The sequence below is a fragment of the Drosophila serrata genome, unplaced genomic scaffold, assembly GCF_035046125.1.
Source record: "Drosophila serrata isolate PLE 108 unplaced genomic scaffold, ASM3504612v1 contig_240, whole genome shotgun sequence".
Classification (NCBI taxonomy): domain Eukaryota; kingdom Metazoa; phylum Arthropoda; class Insecta; order Diptera; family Drosophilidae; genus Drosophila; species Drosophila serrata.
Window position 1 is genome coordinate 2,989,229 of NW_028257138.1, and position 14,248 is coordinate 3,003,476.

Consider the following 14,248-nt stretch of genomic DNA (forward strand, 5'->3'; position numbering starts at 1 on the left):
ATGTAGTATAAAAAACACTCCTTTTGTTGCGCAGAATTAAGGGTATAGTTTAACAATGGCAGATATATTGCTATGTCTTTTTATAAATAAATATATAGTATATAAGTCGAAACGGATACATATATAAATAAAAACAATCGGAGAACCACTTACCTTTTTGAAATGCTGCTTCCTTTCACTATATTTTCCACGCTTTCCTGCAATGTACAAGCAAAATGTTCTCAGTATAGAGCAAGAGAGTTTCTTTTACGGGATTTTTGACATATATTTAGATTTACTCATGCATTTACTATCTATTGGAAGCTTCTTTAAATGTCACATAAGATTGAAATTTTAAAATAATTCTAAAAATTAAAATATTTTAATAGTTTAATTTACAAAACAAACCCCAGCGCAAATCGTGACAGCCCTAGCTAGGTGAGCTTGTGTGTGTCTGATGCCTGTATTTTTAATACATTTTCGCTTCAACATTTTCGACAATAACAGCCCAGAGACAAAGCTAAAAAAAAGGCGGAGAAATTACCATGCCATGCCGTACCGCTTATCAGGACACACACATCGGCGCGGCATCAGCATCGTTTTGCTCGATGGCTCTTTGGGGAGCAACTACAGAGCGCAGCGAGCTCGCAGTGACAGTGACTAATAAAAGCACACTCCCACTCGGGTGGCACTCAGCGAAGGAGCAGGAGCAGGATGAGGAGCAGGATGAGAAGCTCCTGGCATTCCCACAAAAGCAATATAATAGTCAAGCCCTCTCTCGCTCTGGTAATATACAATATTTTCCGCTTTCTTTTTGCACAGTTTTCATTTGTTACTAAAATCATAAACAAATGTTGGTGCAGAGTTGCCCCGTGCTATCTGGGCATCCTATATGGATATGGCCCATGGCACACACTCACATCGCACAACAACAGCCTGAAACTGGCACACACACACACACGCACACACACACCACACACCACATACACACACTTGAAGAGCAAATAAACTGCTCATAAAGCAAAAAATTGCAAAAAATAACAACATCAGAGGAGCAGGAGAGTTGAGAAAAATGTAACGAAAAACAAGTAAGTATATATTTTATATGCAAATGTGAAGACTATCGAATACCCGGTTTTATAGAATATTTGAATCTCTCGATTTTTTAAATATTGGAACTCGGGGGACTTTATTCTTTTCAAAAGAATCGGTTGACTATGACCAGTTAGTAACTATGATCAGTAAATATAAATGATCAGTAATTAACTATAGGCAGTAAGTAACTCTGAACAGTAAGTACGTATGATCAGTTACTTACTTTAAAAACTAATAAACAATGACTTGCAACTTTTGTAAGACAACACATTTCTGAGAATTGGCCGGCAGAAGTCATTTCGTTCCGGGGATGTTAGAACCAGTTGAGATTCATATACACAGATGTGCGATATTTGTTTTGTTTTTCAATTTATAGAAATGTTATCAGACCAGTAATCAACTATGATCGGTAAGTTTCAATGAACATTAAGTAACTCTGAACAGTAAGTATCTACGACCAGTAAGTATGTATGATCAGTTACTAACTTTGAAAACTTTTCCAGTTTTTAACAGATTTTCATCAAGTATGATATGTAATTAATCTAGAATTTTGTGTACAATTTTATGAAAATCGGTCTTCTATATCATATTGCTGCCATACAAAAGATCGCTCTCTGTTTACAATTCATCTTTAATTTCTTGATTTGACTAAAGCAAACTTCCCCTTAAATATTCCCACATAAACAGCCTCTTAAATCTTACGATCGTCATGTAACCCCAAAGGTGTTAAATGAGTTGTTACTTATACTCTCTCTGCAGGCTTGGTAGAGTACAAGAAACAAGGCCACGGAGTTGGCATCTGTTCTTGCAGGATTTTATTTAGTAGTTATTGTGATAGGAAACTTTGATTTAACACAGATTTTATAATAGCCAAGGGTAGGATTTAAACTCAAATTTAATTTGAAACTTATATTTTCAAGAAGAAGAACAAAAATAATTGTGTTTGCTACGGTGCTTAAGTACACTGGTTGAGAAGCGCAGAGGAGGGCACTTTTTTGAGAGATAGAGATTGCGAGGAAAGTATTATTTTTGAGAGAGAGTAAAAGAGAGGCAAACAAAATTTGGTTTTTTGAGAAGCTTAGGAAAGGTCTCATTGTTTATTTTGGAATAATGAGAATTTGAGTTAGTAAAAAAATATGTGATAAATCCCTAAAATTAATCAACAATAACTATCTATAACCAGTAATTAACTCAGAACACTAAGTATCTATGACCACTAAGTAACTACGATCAATAAGTATCTATAACCAGTAAGTATGTATGATCAGTCACTAATTTTGAAAACTTTTCCAGTTTTTAACAGATTTTCATCAAGTTTGATATATAATTAATCTAGAATTTTGTGCAACGTTTTATGAAAATCGTACTTCTATATCATAAAGCTGCCATACAAAAGATTATTCTCTGTTTACATAAACAGCCTCTTAAATCTTAGATCGTCATGTAACCCCAAAGGAGTTAAATGAGTTGTTACTTATACTCTCTCTGCAGGCTTGGTGGAGTACAAGAAACAAGGCCACGGAGTTGGCCTTGGGACTTAACACAGATTTTATAATAGCCAAAGGTTGGATTTCAACTCAAATTTAATTAGAAACTTATAGTTTCAAGAAGAAGAACAAAAATAATTGTGTTTGCTACGGTGCTTAAGTACACTGGTTGAGAAGCGCAGAGGAGGGCACTTTTTTGAGAGATAGTGAATGCGAGGAAAGTATTATTTTTGAGAGAGAGTAAAAGAGAGGCAACCAAAATTTGATTTTTTGGAAGCGTAGGAAAGGTCTCATTGTTTATTTTGGAATAATGAGAATTTGAGTTAGTAAAAAATATGTGATAAATCTGTAAAATTGATCAAAAATATAACATACTGACCCTTGGTTTTTTTTATTTTTTAACTATGTATCTATAACGTGTAATTAACTCTGAGCACTAAGTATCTATGAGCATTAAGTAACTATAGTCAGTAATTATATATGACCAGTAATTAACTATGAGCAGTAAGTAACTCTGAACAGTAAGTAACTTTGAGCTGTAAGTAACTCTAAACAGTAAGTAACTTTGAGCTGTAAGTAACTCTGAACACTAAGTATGTATGATCAGTAAGTATATATGATCAGTAATTAAATTTGAACACTAATAAACAATGACTTGCAACTTTTTTAACACAACACATTTCTGATGCTTGTCCGGCAGAAGTCACTTCGTTACGGGGATGTTAGAACGCGTTGGGAATCATAACATGAGCGAGATTCGTTTTGGAACAAATGAATTTTACTAGTATATAAGTCGGAGCATGGCGAATCGGTGGACTATATATATACATATACATATATCTGGCTGCCATAGGAACGATCGGAAGAAAAATAAGGTATAGCTTTTTCAGTTTTTCATCAAATTTGAAATATAGCCATTTTATATTAATCTAGAAAACTACAAAATAATATTTATGGATACCAAAAGAAGGACTATACATTGCCACTTGCAAGAAACATTACAAACATGCTTATTATGTTCCGATTTAGTTTTTGCTTTTAATACTCTCACATTTTATTTCCAACAAACCCAAAACACCCTGCGAAGCATCCACTAAGAGGTATCAAAAGGAATGAGTGCCTGAATCTGTGGGTTTTCTACAGAGGCAGCTTTTGTGGGTGGTGGCAGAAGGGAAAGGGGTTTAGGGGCAGGGGCAGCGACTTAATCTCCATCTAAACGCAATGGAGTCGTAATAACAACAGAAAACAAATAAAAAGCGAAAAACCTACAGAGCAGAGACACAGCGATATCTGCGAATACATATGCATGATCTCTGTGTGTGTGTTGCCTTCATAGTTTACGTTTTTTCCACTTCATTTTATAAGCTTTTCCCCCTCACTCTCCTCCCAGTCTCTCTGTGGGGAAAAGACAGGAAGCGTAGGAAAAATGGCAATTTGGTGTGCTGCTTCTTTTTTTTTTTGCTGTTTCATTTCCTCATTTTTTCTTTTATTTCGAACTGTTGACTGACTCCTTGACTCACTCGCCGTCCGTTGTAGTCGTTACAAGGTTCTCCTTCTTCTGATTAGCCCACTTGGGTGCCATTGGAGTGCTTCATTTGATCCTTGGCCGCAGTCCTAGTCCTAGTCCTAGTCCATGCCCATGTTGGTGTCCTTGTCCATGTCCATGTACTTTGTACACACACACACGTGGTGTCCGCTTGCCTCCGTTTAGGTGTAGTTTCCTTGGCCATTCCGCTCGTCCTGCTGGCTTGTCTCCTGCATTGCTCACGCTGGCCACAAATATGAGCGTGTTGGGGACAACAGAAAACAGCAACAGAAATGGGCAAAAAAAAGGCAAGGACGAAGGAATAAGAAAAAAAAAATTAACCCAAGCTCAAAATGCTCACCAATTGCTGACCTACAACCTGAGCATATTATATATCAGATAAATATTACGTTGAATTCATTATGTTACTTATAGTAAATTATTTTATAAGAAAAATATTATTACTTTGTTTTGAAACGTATAATATGGCGTTGCTCCTTGCGAGGATTTTTTCACAACTCTTATAGTCGCTTAGATCTCGTCTCACAAATCAAAGACAAAAAAAACTTGAAGATGTGTAACGCTAAATTCCAAAGAGAACTGCAGACTGCAGCTGTAATCTTTCGTATACACTTACTTAGAGCCATTATTTATTTAAATAAAAAGTTCTTCTAGAGGTGAAACACATAAATAAATATTTCCTGTATATTTCAAAAAAGTTGAATAAAAGATTAATTTATAAGTCTTTCTACTAAAAATTATATTGCTTCCCAAGAATCTCCTGTAGCGCTCCGAAGAGTCTCCCTAACCGAAACCCCTGTCCCTCATATACTGCCCAGTTACAACGAGTATTGTACATTATTGTGTTGTTGTCTCGCCTCATTTGTGTCCTTCTAGCTCCTACTGCTCCTTTAGTACATTGTCGTCCTTGTTGGCCCTGTCTTTGTGGTCACTCGCCGCTCTCCCCTCCAAGTTGAATCGTTCTTCGCACGAATGAAGAAATTCTCCGCAAAATTGCTGGCAAAGGAACAATGATTTAGCCAGGGTATCGAATGCTTCGACAATCATCCTCCTTCTCCACCTCCTCCTCAGTCTCAGTCGTGGTCCTAATTTGGCCATTACCCAGGTTGATGAGATCGTAAAGTGTCGTCCGTGTTTCCTTTTTTTTTTCATATATATATATACATTTCCTTTTCTGTCAGTGTCTGCAGAAAAGGGACAATTTTCAGGTCATTTAATTCAAAAGTCATATGTTGCCGGTTGAGTGTAATTGAAACCCTCGGAGCAAGGATCTGTGAGGAGTCCAGTGAATTGCATAATTTGATTAAAATATTACGACATATTTATCGTGTATTTACTTGGGTCTCGATTTCATTTTCATTTTCGTTGGCAAATCAAATAAATTTCCACTCGCAACGCTTGTCGTCCTGCGGTCGACCCGAAGGAGAGGAGAAAAAGGACACACAGCAGCAGCACACTCACACTCATACAGTTTGCTGACTTGGGGATACCAACCAAAAAAAAAAAAAGAAAGTAGTTTTTGGTTAAAATTTACATTTTATATTAAAGTGAAGCTGGGAACACAGCTGTCGTTTCAGTTTTTCCTCGAGGCTAAATGAGTTTTTAAGCGTCGAACCAGAGAGATCCCATCGCTGGAGTGGTGTGTGGTGTGTGTGAAACCACAAAAATCAAGGCAACGGACCACACACACATGCTGTGTGGGATTGTGAAAACTCACTCGCCTTCCAGGCATCTAATTTCCTTATTCATTCAACACCGCAGCTTCAATAAAAGCTCTTGCCTCTCGTCTATATATCCTTCTTTTGCCCGATATTTGTGCGGCTGCAACTAATTAGTGGCTGCACCTGCTCATCATCATCATCATCATCATCGTTATCATTATTATCATCCTGCACCGGAAGCCCTGTGCCAGTTTGGGTCCTTTATTAATGTTCCTCCTGCCGCCACGTCATCGGATATCGCCGGCTGCCCCTTCATCTTCATCTTCTTCCGTGTCATCTGTGCTCGCCTTATTTTTATTTTATTTTTTAATTCTTTTTTTTTTTTTTATTTTTGCAGCGAAAAACCCCAAGCCAAACAAGCTGATAAAGTTAAAAGCTGCCACAGGGGAGAGAAAAGAGTGTGTGTGCACCGCAAAATTTTAAAGGTTTATTGAAGGACTTGATTGTCATGTTTAAAGGATTTTACTATTAAACTAGATTATCAATCACATGTAAACTTAAAATGGTAAATAATATATATTTTAACCCAGAAATCACTTGCGTTGTGAAATCCTTTAAAAAACTGTCTAAAAATATGCATACAAAAATGTTTAAGAATAATAAATAAGTGTTACAAAAAGCTGTATAGATTTCTTAAGCCCTGTTTTGACTTTGTTAATATTTTAATGATCTGTAGCTTATTTAAAATACTGTATAATTAATATACATTTTCTTTCAGTGCAACTCTCTGTGGATATGTGTGCAGCACATGACGTTCCACATGCGACAAAGCACACGATTAAATTACAAAATGTCAATAACGATAACGAAATGAAATTGATTGAAACGAGTGGCGACCGCACAATGGATGCGACATACTCTGGCCACGGGACACAAAGGCTATAGAGCTATCGCTGCTATATATATCGGTCTATATATATGTATATATATAGCCATAGCCAGGACATTGGCGTCATTCCCCCGTTGGTCGCGTGATAAATGATGCGATGTGTGTGTGTGCTTGAGTGGATGACACCTCGCAGATATATATACATATATAGAGCATACTATATGCACCCATAGATCGGTCACAATGGCATGTCAATTAAAATGCATGATGTTGAAATCATTCGCAATTAATTCATAATTAAAACGCGACACATTATCAAAAGTGTGTGTCAGCTCCAAGGGAGGGAGGAGGAGGAGGAGGAGGAGGAGCATTTACATAAATTGCGAATGAATATTTATGAGTGAGCACACTGCGTATACGTAATGTCCAGCGAGAGGGAGAGAGAGTGAGAGAGAACTATGGAAAAGCGTTGGAAAATATAAGGCAGCCACACCTCAAGCTGCCAAGGCAGGCCTGTGGAAATTGCATAGCAATTTTAGGGGGTACACTAAAATGCACTTAAAAGCATTTAGTTGTAGCGACAAAATTTCTGCAACATTGAAATGCGGTTTCAAACCGGGAAAGTGGAAAATGGAAAATGGTTTGGGAAAATATGGTGCGAGAGCCCAATGGCAAACCCTTTTTCTGCAAATTAATGTGCGTAAATAAACAAAAAGGAGCTGGCTGTCCTGTGCTCCTTCTGTAACATAGATGAGGTCGGTTTGCCTCTCCTCTCCTCTGCTCCTCTGCTCCTTTCTCCTTCCTTTATCCTTTTCCGCAACTTTCGCCCCTAAATTAGCGCCATAAAGTATGCAACAAGCTTTTGCCAAGCGCTTTTAATTTGTTCCCTGGCACTGCCATCAAATATTCATTTCTGGGGACACTCCCTCCACCTCCACCTCCAGACTCAGCTTCAGTTTCAGTTTCAGCCTTGGCCTCGTCCTAGTTCTCCTTGTGCTCCTCTTTTAGGGGGAAAACTTTCTGCTAATTTGCGTTTGGCAACTAACTAAAAAACATTTTCCCTTGTAGGCGCTTTGTTTCTGAACTGCAAATTCCACAAAATTCCATTCAACTGTCATTTGTGACGGTCTCCAGGCCCCCGGTTAAGTTGAATTTTAATTCCAGTTGCTGTCATAAGCAAATTGACTGACAAGTAATTAAAAGCGCTGCCTGGCCTGATAAGTCAGGTTAGCTTGAGAGGAAGCCCCCAAAACCCAATACTCATCAGGATGGATGCATGCTTCCTCATCATTGGATGGCTTTGATTGGGCCATAAAATTAAATAAACGGCTGACTAAATTCACTATCAAAATTGAATTCGGCAATTTGTCTCACTGAACTGCAGCTTTCAGCTCTCCAACCAGCTCCGTTTATTATGCAAAGGATCGAAGGAGGAGCAGGAACCAGGAGCCACCAAACTGTTTATGTTGCCTGCCTCGGCCCATAAAAAAAAGGCGGACTGCTGTGGTTCTCCGCCGGAAATCTCATTTTGTTTGTAAATCAGCAATTTGCAGCCGGTCACAGGACGTTCTCGTTCTCATTCTCAATGTCGTTGTCGCCACAGTTTGGGCTACACCCACATACACACACACACTTATACACACCCAGCCTACACAGAGCATAAAAATTATATAATTTTTAAATTGTAATCCCTAAATGGGGTTATGGCTTTAAATAAATCAATTAATTGGTGTAGCTCTAGCTCTTATAGGCTAATAAATATATTTAATAGATATAAAGAATAAGATGTGTAACACCCATACATAATAAATCTGGTACCAGCAACATTTTGGCTTGAAGAGATATATTATTTAAAATCTAAGTTTACTATATTATTGATATGATAAAAAAGTGAATATCGCAACCCTTTATTATCATATCAAAAATATAGCTAAATAAGACAAGAAATTTGAAAAACTACCTGGTGTTAATATGTTGATAAAAATGAAATAATATATTTTCTACCTTAAAATCCTTATTTCTTTTTGTATTGTTTTTAACCTCACTAAATTTGAATTTATTTGCGGTTTCTGTTTATTTCCATAAATTTATATATTATATTTAAAAAAATATTTCAAAAATCACACTCACTCTTTCCTTTCTCTCAGTGCTCACACTCACATTTTTAAACGCTCAATAAGATTGGGAAATTGATGGCGGTATTGCTCATTGGTTTTGGGTAACGCTCAGCTCGTTAAGTTACGTTGCTTCCTCCCCGTCACCGCTTCTTCACCACTCCTTCACCGCTCCTCCGCTGCGGCATTCCATTTTCCGGCTACCCGTTCGCTTATCACCCCGGCAGAGGCAGAGGCAGGCTCCAGCTCCGGCACTTGGTAAGTAAGTAAATCCCTCATTTTCAGTGAAAATAAAAATTGCCCCAGCAGGCAGCGAGAGCGTAACGCAAAATAAACACATTTAAGTTGCAAATTGAATTTTGCATAATCCCGGGCGCTGTAGTATAGATGCCACTTGGGTTGGGCCGGAGTCCGTCTTCGTCCTGTTCCGTCCTATCCTGTCCTGCCCTGCCCTGTCCTGTCCTGTCTCCTGCGTCTGTCGCTCTCTTGTATTCTTATTTCTTGTATTTTTTTTTGGTGGCACACTTCACATCAGCGCATGAGACGGAATTTCTGATTAGTTGCCATGGATTCCCCTTCATCTGCTGCCCTAAAAAATCCACACTCTTGTTTACTCTGCTTTGACTTTGGCGGAATTCTATTTATTTTCAAAAAATTTCTTTTGGGACAATTTCCACCCACGCACTTTTCCACTTTCCCCATATGCATGCCGCACACGCACCACGCACACTCCAAGGAGGAGCGTCTCCTAGGCGTGTGATCCTGGGGGATTTACAAAGTAGCCGCGTAATTGAATTTACTTTATACTTTGCCTGATTAGAAAAAAAAAAACGTTGATTGGATTTCACGCAGCTCCATATGGCGAGGCTGGCCTGGATCCTCCCTTCCTGGAGGAGTGGAGACTCCTCGCCGTCTAGCCTGATTCAATTAGACCCTCTCAGCAGGGGATAGTTGATAGTTTTTTTTTTTTTGATAGTTTGCTTTGGCTTGGAAAATTATTTAAAATTGATTGGGGCCTTTAAATAGCTTGGGGTGTCGTCTGACTTCATCAATCAGAAATCAATTATATTGCATTTTACTTTACTGAGAACTAAAGAAATACTTTTATTAATCCAAACAAACATATACCAAACGTGTACTTCACAAATAATTTCTATACATAATAGAAATGTATAACTATGTTATTATTATTAAATATTCTACCCTTGCAGGGTATCATTTTTTCAGTCAGAAGCTTAAAACGCAGTGAAGGAGTCGTTTTCGAGCCTATAAATCATATATATTCTTGATCAGTATGAAAAGGGGAATCTTTCTAGCCCTATAGGAAAATACATTTTTTTTTTACATTTTTTTTTCAAAATTTTTGGTGTTTAAAAGGACTTTTAACATTTAAAAAATTGAGAAAATTTTAAATACTTTAAAATTGAAATATAGGTATGTAGACTTATTAATCTATCAAAAACTAGCGCAGAACAGCTTTCCGAATCAAAATTAATGGATTTTTGGCAGAGTTATGAGTTTTTTAAGCTTTGTGTTATAGGAAAATCGTCATACTGAATATTTATACCCTTACAGGGTATCATATATTCAGTCAGAAGCTTAAAACGCAGTGAAGGAGTCGTTTCCGACCCTATAAATCATATATATTCTTGATCAGTATGAAAAGGGGAATCTTTCTAGCCCTATAGGGAAATACATTTAAAAAAAAAATTTTTTTTCAAAATCGTTGGTGTTAAAAAAGGACTTTTAACATTTTAAAAAATTGACAAAATTTTAAATACTTTATAATTGAAATATAGGTATGTAGACTTATTAATCTATCAAAAACTAGTGCAGAACAGCTTTTCGAATCAAAATTAATGGATTTTTGGCAGAGTTATGAGTTTTTAAAGCTTTGGGTTATAGGAAAATCGTCATACTGAATATTTATACCCTTACAGGGTATAATAATTTCAGTCAGAAGCTTAAAACGCAGTGAAGGAGTCGTTTCCGACCCTATAAATCATATATATTCTTGATCAGTATGAAAAGGGGAATCTTTCTAGCCTTATAGGGAAATAAATATTTTTTGACAATTTTTTTTCTAAAATTTTTGTTGCTAAAAATGACTTTTAACCGTTTGAAAAATTGACAAAATTTTAAATATTTTAAAATTTAAATCTAGGTATGCAGACTTTTTAAACTATTAAAAACTAGCACAGAACAGCATTCCGAATCGAAATTAAAGCATTTTTGACTGAGTTATGAGATTTTTAAGGTGTGGGTTGTGGAAAAATTGTCTCGCTGAGGCAATAATAATAATTATTTAAAAAAATCAGTAATACATTTGCCTCTGTATAATTAAGTAAATAACTTGTTTAAATACAAATCAATAGATTCCCAGAGAACCTCTGCTGGCCGAAATGTGAACTATTTAACAAGTAAAAATTTTGTATAACATATCTTAGGGGTTGAGTTTTACCCGCCACCCCTGAATTATGATTCCCAACTGGTTAAAGCAGCGCTGTCAAGGAAACCCTCGGTCGAAGCAGGGAAAAGCATACTTACCTGGCGTAGAGGTTAACCGTGATCACGAAGGCGGTTCCTCCGGAGTGAGGCTTGGCCATTGCACCTCGGCTGAGTTGACCTCTGCGATTATTCCTAATGTGAATAACTCGTGCGTGAAATTTTTGGTAGCCGGGAATGGCGTTCGCGCCGTCCCGACCTTAAGTAATAAATTTGAATTAGAAATAATATAAAACTGCAGAGGGAAATTTTCAAGTTGAAATGAATTTTCTAATCAAAATTTCGTTTTACAGGCCGCAAAAACCCTTTCATATATAACGACAATAAATCAGCGGGATATATTTTGGTTAACCTTTCAAAACGAGCAAAAATAAATTGGTTTTCAAAATGTAATAGTAACTTCTATTTTCGTTGGTGAGAATAGATCACTGAGTGAATGTGGTTTTATACTCTCCCGCAGAGAAAGTGCACCGAAAGTGATTTAATTTATGGCAATTACAAATTGTTATTAGAAATTTGCGGTCATCGAGTTCTAGCATAGAAGAACCGCAGTTAAATTAAAAATCGAAATGTGAAAATGCCAGGCAAAAATTATTGTTGACATAAGCCGCAACTCTCTGGGTATTGGTTAAATATGCACAGAGAATAATTTAATAATAATAAGTAGTAAACAGAATATTTTAAAAACGTTTTAAACTAAAATAAAGATTTCTTTAATCTAAAAGATTGTCTTTTTAGTAACCTAAAATATTAAAAGTTTCATATATTATAGTTTCATATATTAAGTTCAGTGTCCTTGCAAATTCCTAGTATGTCCGTAAATTGTTTACTGTTTGCATTGGCCGCTTGTTTGTTTGTTTGCGGGCTGCTCATGTGTCCTTTTGCATTATTACGACAATGACAGTGGCAGGAGCCGGAGCAGGAGTAGGAGCAGGAGCAGGAGCAGCAATAGCATCATCGCATATTGTGAATGATAATAGCGCGAATGGCGCCGAAGGACTCGCTGGCAATGCATAATTAAACTAACAAACACGACCATCAATTTGGTCTCTCTCCCTCTCTGAAGGCTCTTTGTTTTCTGATGGGCACTTGACAAACGCTAATGAAAGAGACTGCCTGCCTGCCTGCGTGTTTTGCGGCATTTTAATTAATAAATGTGCATTCTCGTTGGCCCAAACAAACTTTACCACATTAGCTGCAATTCAACTTTATCAATAGGCTTCTAATTAACTCGCACAAGAGGCCAAAACTTTTGGTACTAAGGTCCTGGAGCACTTTTCTGCTTTGAGTGAGTTTGCTGATCTAGTTTTCGTGTTTCCTGTGTGATGTGTGTGTTTGTGTGTGTTTCCCAATCAATTCCAAAAGCAAAGTTATGTAATGCCAGTGCATCACGTACTTGAATGGGTTTCTCTCTAAACGGAAAGAAGCAGACTTTACACTCAAGAAAATGCATATATTTGTAAGGTTTAAAAGTGACAATTGTATTTCATTTTGGTATGAATAAAAATGAATATTTAAAAGGCGTTCAAGTGCTTTGCCTATGCGTAATTATTTCAGAATCCCAGGCTCTTCTTTTTTTTTAGCTAAACAAACTTGGAGAACAAAAACTTTGCCATCATAATTCGTGGCCATGGTGGTCCTGTTCCCAGTGCCCAGTTCCCAGGACCTGGGTGGACAGCATAAGCAGGGATAAGTGCTCCTTCTGGCCTTCATTAGAGCTGACTGAGCGAATAATAAACAAGAAGCAATCGCAGCATAGCACAAGAACCGAGAGAAGAAAGTCGCAGCGGACTTTTGCTTTTTGTGTCCGTTTAAAAGCATTTCCATGCTAAAACAAAAGGCCATTCAATAGGATTTTCCTTTATGGGACCGGCTGCCCAAATGCGGCTTAAGTGAGTCTTTCTCTCGTCCACCTTTGCCAGGGGGGTGGCAGGACTTCCTCCTCCTTTCATTATTTACAGGCTCAAAGTCGGTATTTACTCGTCTTTCTCTGTTCTGTGCTCTGCAGTGCTCCTCTATTCTCAGTGAAATTCTAAACCTTTTATGGCAAAAAGGACGTATATGCATACCTCCTTCTCCTCTAACTCAAAGGAGGTTTTAAAATATTCATAGAATTGCTTTAATAACGGCAAATGAGCAAGCCAAAGAACGATCCAGTTCTTAGACCCAAAATGACATTTTACGTAGAATGTGCACAGGGAAAAATATTTTGTTTATTTATAGGGGGGTGTAAATATTAATTTGAGTATTACTTTTAGTAAGGATTGGAGGTTATTTGTCAGGGTTTTCATATTAATTAAGTCATGTGGATATGGTAAATTAATTTATACAGCAGGTACCTTTGCTCTAGAGCTTGTAAAGGACGTAGAATGAATGGGAAATATATGATAACTATCTAAAAACCTTCTTTAAAATATCAAAGTTACACTAAGATCCGCTTTGTCCTAAATTTTTGTAAACTCCCAAACCTTATCCCCTTTTTCTTCCTGTGTTAAAAATTCACTTGACTATCAAATTGTCTCTCCATCTCTATCGAAGGCCGATGATGGCATATGGACTGAGGGGGTAGTAGGCCACAGGTTATGCGGCAAAAAGCAATTTTTATTTACCAGAGGGCTCTGTCTCCTAAAGCTCGTTCCGTTGACTGATTGGCGAGACGGCGCCAGAGCGCAAATAAGGAAAACCGGCGACTGGGAGACAAAACGAGGCGTCCATCTCAAGATGGAACTCTCGTGGTACCATCCTCCTCTTATCGTGGCATTTTCCTCCCCCAAACCATACTATTGGGTTGGGTATGCAAATCAGGGACAACGACGACGACGACGACGGGCAGGAAGTTGATTAAATGACAAAATAAATAGAAAGTGAAGGATAATGTCAACATTCTAAGTGGTTTTCTTTTAAAAAGCTTAACTGACAATGAACCGCAGGGCAGCGGTCGTCCCGGCCGCCCACAGCGGCCACGGCATCAA

At 37.5% G+C, this 14,248-nt stretch overlaps 1 protein-coding gene and 1 non-coding gene across 2 annotated transcripts in view; one reads left to right on the forward strand and one right to left on the reverse strand.

Annotated features, from left to right (window-relative positions):
* The window catches only part of Pkg21D (Protein kinase, cGMP-dependent at 21D), a 202,304-nt gene that overhangs the window by 144,563 nt on the left and 43,493 nt on the right, over positions 1-14,248 (reverse strand). The gene's annotated exons all lie outside the window — the stretch shown is intronic.
* LOC147643977 (U1 spliceosomal RNA) lies at positions 11,311-11,475 on the forward strand. Its single transcript, XR_015271378.1, has one exon. It is a non-coding gene; the product is annotated as a U1 spliceosomal RNA (small nuclear RNA).